Genomic DNA, 12,384 nt, shown 5'->3' with positions numbered 1-12,384 from the left:
CTGTCGAGTAATTAAAAATCATCAGGTAGTTATAACCCGAGGTAAATACCCAAAATTACTATAAAATTAAATTTCATGACCCATACGATGATATAACCCAAATTAGACCTACCCCTTCTCTTAAATGGAGCGGAGTCCGGAGTAAATAAATATAAATTACTTTGCATGCGCTTTGCACTCTGTGAATGTATTAACGATAATGCTGAGAATGAATAACGATAATCTTCGCAAAAATTTGAAGCGTAGGCATTAAAAAATCTCTCTAAAAAATTATAGTAAAAAAAAGAATTTATTATAAATAATAAATTACATTATTATAATTTTTTGAGTTTTTTTTTCGGAATCGAACGAATTATTTGATTTTACATTGATTCCTATGGAAAAAATTGCTTCGCGTAACAAATTTTTCACGAGTAAGATTCGGGATTCGTTGAGTGAGGTTCCACAATATTTCCAATCGCCCTAATTACGTTGTTGCCATCAGCCAACACCCGCTTCCATGCAAGATCTTTCTCCAACTATACTAACCAATAATACTAGTAATAATAATAATGCTAACGAGATCCTAACGTACGGGCAATAAAGAATATCGAAATAAATTACGCATGATATACCACGATAAACGCATATATACCCATGATAATTGATAGGAAATCAATAATATTGGACATTAATGGTAAACGATCAACTTCCACATGTAGCTGCTTTTGGTGTCCCATTTGAATATGCATTACTTTCACCGACTTAACTCCTCGACGCTATGCTGCACCATAAATTAACGCATTAAATTAATAATTGACTTCTGCCGTAGCGTCGCAAACCTAATTTGCTTACACTTTATTTTTAATTTGCGTCGGTGGCATGGGGAAGGATAAGAAAATGGATAATAAGCGAATCACGAGATATTTTACGCAATAAATGACTGACACAGACTAAAGAAAGTCATGGCTGTGGTCATGAACTGAAATTCATAGCTATCGCCCAATATTTTACGAAACTTCTTTCCCTAATACTTCTATTTTAGCATGAAAACTTCTACTGCGATGTTCTAAATTTAAAAAAAAGAATCGCCTATACTTACCAGCAGGGGCTGAGGATTTCTTTCCACGGGGGGCACAAGGATATCTCGTAATACAAAACGAGCGCAATGGTAATGGGACCGTATTAAAAATCTTGGATATTTTTTAAGAATCTGGGGGGCACGTGCCCCCGTGCCCCTCCCCCCTAGATCCGCCTATGCAGTTGCCAGTATACGCATCACACGCTAACTTTATCTGTTTCTTTCATTTGTGTAAACCTAAATTAATTCCACCCATACTCTAGACTCCCTTTATTTTACCGGCAACCAGAGTTCTTAACTGATAAAAGAGTATCACCTGCGATAGCGACCTACTCCTGTTCAGTGGTACGCTATGCAATTGTATATGAATGACGACGGATGAACTTTCTTACCTTTTTCCTAGCAAGGGAACGTCTTCTACTCCAGTGATTTCATTGCGGTAATAAATTTAATTGCAGCCTAAAAGTACCCATCATTTATCCCATTTAATGTCAATAGAATTTCCATCTTACACACAATGAAATATTCATCGAGAGATCAATTCTCATTTTTAATACATGTCTTACATTTTGAATAATACGACCGGCAATAATAACCTTCTGACAAAAGCGTATTTGTGAGAGGGTCATCAACCGAGCATATGGAAGTCGTGACCCATGGGCGTATCCAGGATTTATATCAGGGGCGGTGGCGAATCCAGGATAGGGAAAAGAGAGGGGCTAGGTGGGTAATCTCCCAGCAGTAGTGGGGGTCCGAACAAAATTACCATTTTATCCAGTGTAAATTGGATACCCAACGGGGGAGATATCCCCCCTTGCCCCTCTCTGGATCCGTCACTGATCAGGAGGAAGACAGTCTGATCCTGACCCGTAAGTAGAGGAACTTTTCTCAACAGATTTGGTAGAAGTATGCGTCGTTAGGGCATCTTTCGACTACACTCATGCCATGACTCGAAAATAATCGCAATGCATGCAAGAGGCACGGTTCCATTTGCTACTTTCTTAGCACCAGTGGCGCAGCGGGGGGGGGGGGGGGGGGGGTTTGGGGGATAACCCCCCCGCAGAACTCAGAGATATTTTTAAGTTTAGAACATTTTACTCAGTTGGATTGATATGATATAATAGTGTAAGGATTAATAAAATATCCCTCAGAAAGCCGTAAAACTCACCATTATGAACCATTTATCTTAAAATTCCGCTTTCATTAATCTAGCACCTGCCGCTTATCCTGGTGGGTATTCCATACCCCCTACACCCCGGTATTAGTTGCACCTAAGCCCCCCCCCCACCCTTAATTCCTAGCTGCGCCCCTGCTTAGCACGATGATAATCTTGGTTTTTGCGTCACTGGCTTTCTAATAAATGGATGGCTGAAGACATTTAGCTAAGAATTTTTAGTGATTATGGCGAAAGGCGTGGGGAAAATATCGGAAAGTGATGAAAGTTTCCATATTACATTTTAATCCCATTACTTTTCTTTCATATTTTTTAGCTCCAATTTTAATTATATATTGTGCTTGAATATCTTTATTTTCGGCGAAAATTAACTTTCCGCCTCAAGGGGTCGGCAACCCGCGGCTCTTTTGATGTCAATTTGCGTCTCTTTCGATTTCGAATTGCGGCCGATATGTTCCATACGCAAAAAATAATTATTATAATATTTTATATTCAAAACTCAAAAAAATATTGCAAACAGGGGAAAAACAGTGAATGGAGGAAGTAGAGAGGATAAAGCGTCCTTCTAATGAATACTTTGCCGGTAGTCAAATTAAAGCACTGTCGAAATTTATCCGTGTAGCATAACTTTTGGCTCTCAAAATGTTGCCGACCTCTGAGCTCGAGTCATGTGATTGCTTGGGTAGGAGATCTTAACTGTTTTTTTCGCTAATTTTGCGAGAGCAAAACCATCGGAATATTTTTTACTAAAGACCGCGAAAATTTATGCGTGCCTTCATTCCGTTCTTACCGTGATTTCCATACTACTTTGTGGAAATGAATGGACACGTGCGAATTTAGGGCGGGGCACAGGAGATCGTGCCCCCCAAAGTCGCGTAAATATAGACAATTTAATCAGATTCTTTATGCGGTTATCATTACGTTCGTTTTGTATTGTGTATTTCGGAGCCTCAATGATTTAATTTTATAATATTAACTTTCGTATTAAAATAAAGATAATATTTTTACAGTAATTGTTGTATGTTGTTTTTAATCTAAAAAATGAGAAGATCGTTTGCGGTCAGACGCATGGTCCCCCCCCCCCTGAAAAAAGTCCTGGTAAATGGAGATGTTAATATTTTCTATCATTCAAATTTTATTTTAACATAAACCACTTTTTATTTCCTTCAACTTCTCCCCATTTCCTTCACATTGGTATTTGTTTCAGTTGATCTAGTCTTAATGTACAAGTGTAATTCTTTGAAGCATATATGCAGTAATTTAATTTGGGCCTGTTGTTTTCATTGCGTATCAGGTAAAAATCAAAATTGGAGATTTCCCAACGTAACATCTATGTAATCTGTAATAGTGGCAATCTGTACAGGATTGCCATTTTAAATGGGCCAATCCACAGTTTAAAGTAGGTAGTTGTAGGAAATAGCACTTGTTTTCACATTCACAATAACCTTTTAGCTGGCATTCCTAAGTATAGCAGACGATAACTTGGTTTGAATCGGCCATGTCATTCAGGGATGGGTACCTTAATTTTACTATGTATATCGGGCAGTATGGCGTTAAGTTATTAATTATTGGTAGTCGAAATGTAATTAATTGTAGTTTCAAGCTATAGAGGCAAAAAAAAATTCCTTTCGCAGACAATAACATCACGTATTCTACCGATTTGAATGGCAAAGTTTTTTTGTAGGGGCTTCCTCACAGGATGCCAATATAATTTTTATTACAGATGGACTGAGTAGGTAGGTATTTGGTGGAGGCAACCAACAGCTTAGGCCATTTGTAAGAGAATGAAGAGAGGAGAGAAACCTACATGCCTTCTGCTAAAGAATGGCCCTAAAGGGATCACACCATAACTTACCATTCCACAAATGGAGAGGTGTACTTGTGGTGTCCTCCCCACAACACCCAAGCAGGGGTCAGGAACTCTCAGCAACATCTCCAGCACCACAAGGATTTGAACATAGCCCGTCAGGGTGGGAAGACAACACTAGCCACCATACCAACTCGAATTGACTCAGAATTTTGTCGTCAGATTATGATTGTTTAACAGCATAACTGGTAGCACTGAACATTGGGAGATCAAGGTGCAAATCCTGGTCAAGATGTGTGTATAATTTTTCTCAATGAAAACATACTTGGTGTGTAGAAGTAGAGGCATTTATTCAGGTACAAATTAGCTACCATTTAAATCATTCACTGCTGAGCCAAAGGAGAGAATTGAGGCTGGAAAATGAGAGTGATAAACACCAAAAGGAACAAAACCCACACATTGACAGGACTGGTTTAAGCAGTAACAAAGTACACGGACGTATAGGGAACCAAGCAAAAGGGGTGCCTAAACGCTCAGTCCAGTGTGCAGTATATACTAATCAAACAGAGATTAAAGGTTGAGGGGTTGATTTACTCCACGATATTATTTTAGAAGTAAGGATATATGGTAAAGTGGATATGCATACCCCCACTACTCGGGTTATTATTATTCCTAAATGGACTCGTCCAGTCGTCTATCACTCGGCCACCTATTGATTCATTCATAACAGTACTCTGAATTTTTATACATGATTGGTTTTTAAGCTATAAAATTTATCACATTCAATATAAGAGCAAGGGCGTAATGAATTCATGCTGATATTTAAGTCTCGACCCTTATTCCTAAAGTATATATATTTATTTTAAAATGTATCCAGAGAGAATCCCTACTACCTCTCGGGTTATTTTTGAGGGAAGGTGCCAGAATGTCGTTTGCTAGCATTGGAAATATGTCTAGAACCGGCCCTGCACATTGGTGAGCACTGCTTCTGGTTACAGAAACTCACATTTCCCTAGCAGCATATTGTTATCATATTGAAATATTTTTTTTATAACTTACAAGCCAAGAAGTTATCATTTATGTATAAAAAATCAAAACATTTTACAAAGGTGATATTTACCAGTTGAATCCTTTTGATCTAAAATCACTTGGTGATACCATTTAAAAGCCAAAAGCAAGAAATCAATTCATCATCAATCTCTGAAAACTGCTTTAGTATGCTGATTAAAAAAAACATAACTGACCGAGGCTAAGCCAGTTAATATTGCTTTACCTTTGATATTTTGTTGGTAACACTTTTTCATCATTTGTACTGTCATCAAATTATAATATCAAAAGAGATATTTAGATGTTATGTATCACTTTTTATATAAACAAAGGGCTTTTAGATGTTAAAATGGCTTATGAATCTGATTGGTTCAGCCCACTAATATCTGTACTCAGCACTGACAGCATTATCATAATAGAGGTGACCTACCAGTTGCAATATGCTTACTTGATAGGTAGTGGTCTTCAAAAATGCAGGCCTCCCTTCCCCCTCTGAATTTCTTCTCTCAGCCTAATTTCTCTTTTCACAGAATAGCATCTATGCATGCATTGCTGCAGGGAAATAATGACCCATACTTTGGTGTTTTTAATATGAAGTTCAAAGCAACCCTGTATGGACAAATTTTTTTTACTAGAGCCAACACTATTACACCACTAGCCAAAAAAAATCTATGACAATTCATTTTCCCTTTCCATTCCTCCAACATTTCACTTTTAAAAAGTTTTGGATATTATGCAATTGTTTAGAGCTCCCTAAAAAATGTACTTTCCCAAATAACTTATGTATTCGAATTCTGAAAATGACATATAGTTTTGATGGATAGGTACTTCATTAAATCACCTTGGATGATATAGAAATGCATTTGCGGGGGGGAGATGAGGAGGGAATTTCCAGGAACAGCCATAACAAATGTTCAGAGGTCTAATCTCGTTCTTCTAAATTTTGGGGACACAGTACTAACTGATCCTCCTCATAAATAAAAATATTAAATAGACCTACATAAATATGAGGGATATTCTTTTTCACTGAAATCAGGGGTAGAATCAGGGCTCCTCCCCCAAGTAAACATCCCCTACCCAATTCCACCTCTTCCCCAAATGAACCCCCCCAAATTTTTATCTGGTTAAAATATAGCAGCCCCTTTGAAATATTATTCAGCTACAAGTGGCGAATACTAAGTGAATCAAAACACCACACAGTGATTTTGTGTGAAAGGGCACCAAGAGCATGCAGCAACATGAACTCTTAACCCTATCAAACATTATCTAAGCATGGCATTTAATTTCATGAGTATTAAATTATTTGCCTCAGAAAAAAAGCATCCTCTTGCATTTTGGGGGAGGGAGAGAAATTTCCCACTTGCCTCCCCCTCCCCTGAATCCCCCTCTCCCTTGCATTGACAGGCAACAGTCACGACTAGGGTCACAATGGGGTGGATGATTGGTGCAAGTTTTACCATTGAGAAGTATTTTGGGGATAAAATTTTGGAAGATGAGGATGATTTTCAAAATCACAATTTATAGATATCCCTACATGGTTGTGGAGTTAAGGTCACTCACAGTAGTGGCCCATTTCATACACAGTTTTACCTGGGATGGTATCGATACCTCCACTGCACAAAGGCTCAACAATGGCCCACCGAATCAAATCCGCTCATCTAGTACTATTAGGGCTACTAGATAAGCGGATTTGATTCGGCAGGCGATTGTTGAGCATTTTTGCAGAGGAGGTTTGGTACCAGAGCAATGGTGAATGAAAGGAAAGATCAGGCGAAGAGAACATTTTCCATTAAGTACAGTTGTATTTCTACTAAGTTCTGTGAGTGAAATTATTAGCATAATTTGCTCTGCTGCCAAAAAATAACAGTGAAATCAATATGGGATATCCAAGCCTATGCCTATACTAATTATTTATCAAAATAAAATGTGGAAAATGCTTTGAATCGAAAGCCTCTTACTCTTATGGTTACGGTGATGTTTGTACCATTGATTTGAATAATGTTGCTATGAAAAATTGAAAATTTGTCATCTTCCTTGAACTTAAGCAACAAAAGAGCTAATGTTGAGTTGACACAGTCCCTACGTTTATTGCTGTCTTCTTCTTCTCTATCTTCTTGGTCTTCTTTTCTCATTTATTCATTCCTGCTGCTGCTGATGATGTTAAGTCTCTGCAAGGATTTTGCGTATTGATGACCCCGAGAACCTTGCTGACCTTGCTGCTGTGAATGTCACCCAGATTTTGAGAACGAGTCCCATTCAATGAGTTTCTAAGGCTCATTTGGTTGTATATGCTCCATGATCACAGGGAAGGGATATTAGGTAGAGTTTCCCACTTCCATTCCAACAGTGTTGTTTAAGTGACACCATCACATGGACTACCTTCCATTTGGCCTCTACCCTTTGACCTATCTGGCATGGGTGACCCTACCAGGAGTAATTTAGGATTAATCCTGGCAGTACAGCTGTATGGATCATAGGAACATGAAAGCCTTTCCACCCCGAAAAGCTTGTAGCCCAAAGGAAAGGAAGTATCAAATATGGAGCATAAAACTACGTCAAATAAACAAATAAAATGCCTGAGCTGTTGCATGTAAAGAGGCCTTATTAATCTCTCAATCCATTTTATTGAGTAATTTGAGTTTATGCCTTGATTATATAACTTCGACATATGAAGGAGGAGGAAAAACACCCACCATAAACATTTTACAAGAAATTGCAAATTGCAAATCCACTGAAAATAAAAAAAAATGAAGGTGCATGTGAGGTATTTCGACCTCCTGAATATGAAAATAATGCTAAAAATTTAGTTACAACCACAGTTTTTGCTAAAATTGCACACATTTTCAATTAATGAAGATATAATATGTATATTAATATTTAATTTTAATATACTTTGTAAACTGTTAGTTTGGAACGGGGTGATATGTTCATTCAGAATACCAAGGAATGGAACAAAGGTACAAAAAGATTTGGAATTTTCAGATAATGGGCGACTACTGCTGGACGCTCAACTTTGAGGAGAGGGAAATGCCCCAAAAGGGGAAAAGTAGGGGCTCTGCCATAGGCGGATCCAGGGGGGGGGCACGGGGGCACGTGCCCCCCCTAGACCCTTAAAAATATGCTAGATTTTTAATACGGTCCCATTATCATTTCGTTCGTTTTGTATGACGAAGTATCCTTGTGCCCCCCCTGAACAAAATCCTGGATACGGCCTTGCTTGTGCCCCTCCCAGAAAGAAATCCTGGATCCGCCCCTGGGCTCTGCCATGACAACTAAGAAACTACAGGGTGAAACCTACGTGGCAACTAAGAAAACCACTGTGTATATACATATTTCCAAATGGTGTTGGTTTAAGCTTATATTCTATGTCCACAAGATTGTTAATGACATGTAGGTACCATTTACCGACATGTGTGTTATAAATATTAATGGAGTATATTATTTGCACCATAATGTGGGAGATGTGATTTTTTTAGTATCATTTTCAAATTCAGGAAGCAGAAACAGGATAAGAACGCTTACTTATCTAAAAAAAAAGTGTTTTCACCACAGCACAGGCTAATGATCATAAGGTCCTGTCTGGCAGATGCAGGATGTGCGCATAACATCTACTATTAAGGGTGCAGCAGCCTCCCAATTGTCTACACCCATGCTTTCACCATTTTGCCCATTCTTAATTTCCCTCTCTCTCCAATTTCTTCCCAGGTAGGCACAACCGATAATTATCTCTCCATTTTTAGTTTAAAGTTCATAAGATTAATTTTCACATTTCATTAATGACTTATTTTCCTTTTGGCTTACACCTTGTCATGGTGGAAAGGCTCAACATTCCAATGATCCCTAGAGCTGCATTGGTGAGAGTAATGCCCAAGTGCTACCAGGGACACCCACACCAGATAGCTCAAAGGGTAGCAGCCAGATCACAGGTAGTCCATATGTTGGGGTCAAATAAAAACTGCTGTAATGACTATGGGTGACCCTACCAACTACATCCTCCCTGAAAAAATGGAGCAAAATCACATGAACCTCAGAAATTCATCTCACTGGACCTTGCCCTTTGACAAATGGGTGGGTTTTGCTCTATGAAGTGAATTTGGCAAGCTCCTAAAGGACGTAATTAAGTTAAAAAATTAGAATAGACTTTTCAGCTGTATTAAAAATAAGAAAAGAACACCAAGATGATGGAGAAGAAGAAGGTAGCAATAAATATTGATAATATAATTAATTAAATAATAAGGCTTGGTCTATGTAAGTGTTTGTTTCCAAAATCCAAGTGATTTTTGAAATATTTTAACTTGAGGGCTCTGGTGTTAAAATGATTCAATTTTGAGTAAATTTCTCATCTGATACCCTGAAGTCAATCTAAAACTCGCAATTGTTGAGAGAAAGTCAAATGATAAATGCCCCTGGGCTAGATGTCTTTATGGGAAATGTGTGGCAGGCAGTTGCCACAAGGAAAAAATTTTGATGTCTCCACAGGGAGTGGGCTGAAGCCCACCCCCTTTCCTGATTATAGCATAAGCACTAAAATCAAGAGGGCTTCATGAAGAGGGCAGCAGAGCAAAATGGAGTTTCAGGGGGCAAACTTGTTACGCAGTATGCAGTGGTAAAACCATTGTCTGGTGGCATTAAGAGGACAAGCCTTGTGATAAATTAGGGATGCAGATGGAAGGATGTTGACTGAATGAAAGGAGGTTCAGAATTAGTGGATGGAACATGTGAAATTGTATGCTAGTGGTAATGAGTCAGCAAGATTGGACATTGAGGAAGTAAGTGTAGGGGAGAGTGGGGCAAAACCGACTGGGCGGGTCAAACCGACCCCTTTAAAATCACCCAGTAGTTTTTGCTTACAAGCAGCAACATTAAAAATTAGTTGCAGTGGCCGCCAATACCAAAAGATAGAGCTTGTTTCCGTTTGCGTATGGGCCGCCGTTTAGTTTCTGTGAATTTTTAAAACTTTCTACCATTTTTCTTAAAGATTTTTATTACCTTTGTTTTCGATCTGACAGCTATAACGCCGATCTGATTTACCAACGGTAAGTTGATATGATAATTTAGTGTTCTTAGTTGTGTTTTAAGCCCGTGTAGCCGAGTAGTTGATTATGGATAAGCTTGTATTGCCATATTTCTGATGTTGCGTGTCGAGGGGCAAAATCGTCACCGGAGAGTGGGACAGGACTGACAGAGATTGGATACTCTTAAAGATAGGGATGATTGTTACAAAGAAGACGAGGAGGCTTGCAATTTTTGCATTTAGTTGTATTCCAGTTCCAAGAATAATGTGGGTTGAATACAATGTTTGAACTGCAAAGGATGGGCTCACGAGGCGTGTTCAAATTGTGAAGAAGATGATGACAATGTCATTTGCGATTTATGTAAGTAAGTTCATATCCAATTTCACTTTTGTTGTTAATTTACTATTTCATGTTGAGAAATATCACGTGTTAAAAGAGTGCTCGTAAAATAAATCTTTCAAAATTGTACAATAAAGGTTTTGCAAATGCAAAATCAATGGGTGTCTGTTTTGCCCCACCTATGGGGCAAAATCGTCATTTTGCCAATGGTTGAAAAAAATCATAAATATATTTTATTACTATCATAAAATGCATTTACATTAATATTCTACACCCTATATGTATAAATGTTACTATTTACCACATTTAAAAGAATATTAGCAACAGAAGGATCAAGTTTTAAATGAAAAAAGGTTAACCGGTCGGTTTTGCCCCATTTTTCCCCTACTGGATGAAGATAAGAAGATAATGGAAGACAAGGCAGTCACCTAGCCTGCTCTTGGGGACTTCAGCACCCCCTACCCAGTGGTATCATGGCAAAATTATCAATGCTGAAACACACTTTCCTCAACTTTTTTTTTACAACTGAAACATTACTCTGTGTTTCATTTATTTCAGCAAATATAGAATAAATAAATCAGAAAAAATTGTTTTGGTTACAAGGGTTATACATTATAAACTGTGAGGCACCAAGATTAGTCAAAGTGTTATTCGACTATTATGCCTTTTTTTAACCAGTGCCGGAATGGCATTCTGGCACGTTCCTGCACCATGACACCACTACCCCAAAATATTTTTCCTTGTGGTAAGTACACACAATACAAATTGAACTTTCAGCATTATGCAAATAAATATATGGCTGATTTAATGAAATGTATGGTTTTTTTGTGTGTACAAATTGACAACAATATATCGCTACAGGCAACCTGCATTCCATGCAAGCTCACTCTGAAGTAAATTTCTGCCTTGCTTCTTGCTTTTGACGGAGGATATTAGAAAAAGAAATCAAGAGAGACCTTCGACACATCAAAGTAAGAAATATGGTACGCAAGGAAAATATCCACTCAGGGCTTTTGAAGAAGTTATAGAAGGTTGGGAGGAAAGTGGTCTTCAGATTTACCTAGAAGATACTTGAGAGGCATATCTGCCAAGGATTTCCAAACAATTTTTCCACTGCAGCAAAAAAAGAAGAGATTCAGTCGTATTATGCAGAGACTATGGAATTGTTGGCCTGATAACTCTTACAATATTTACAATTTGCAATGAACGTGGCTCAGGTACAGTATGATGATTAAGCACAGAAAGACGCAGTAATAAGTTTTTTTTTTTAAAGATTCAAGAGCAAAGAGTTGCAGGCTATACATGAAAGAAGTGGCAGAACTGGAGAAAAATCTTACACCTGGCAGAAGGATTATAAACTGGCACAGACAGAACAATTGAAATCTTTAAGAGGTACATAAAGAAGGTACATAAGGAAAAAAGACACAAATGCATGGATACAAGGCAAAAAATAGCTTAAGTAAGGGAGGGATTTACTAATAGGAAAAAGCTGCTGAGAGGATGGTTAAAAAAGAGTGAGAAGAAATGGCAACTGAAAAGTCCAATATGGAGTGCATTGTGTGAATATGTGGATGATGACAAAGGAGCATGTTCAGTAATTTTGAGATGTACGAGATATGGATAAGGAGGAGAAAAGAGGAAGCTTTTAGATGACATACGAAGGAGATATAGGGTCTGGATGGAGTGAATATTAAACAGGGAGAGGATGCAGAAATCCATGTCAGAAGGAAGGATGTTAGGTAAGCAGTGAAGCAATAGGAAGAGAATAAGGTTTATGGATATAATGACAGGTAATAGACCCGACTTTGAACTTAAGAGTGAATATAATAGAAAAAGATCAATGTAGGAGGGGGTCAGGCCAAGGTGAATTAAAAAATTCTTCATATTAGCCTTCCATTTATATTCCTTCCAATGGCAAGCGGTGAATCCATCCCTGAGGGAC

Source organism: Ischnura elegans, chromosome 1, assembly GCF_921293095.1.
Source record: "Ischnura elegans chromosome 1, ioIscEleg1.1, whole genome shotgun sequence".
Lineage (NCBI taxonomy): Eukaryota > Metazoa > Arthropoda > Insecta > Odonata > Coenagrionidae > Ischnura > Ischnura elegans.
Note: the sequence above shows the minus strand (reverse complement) of the source record.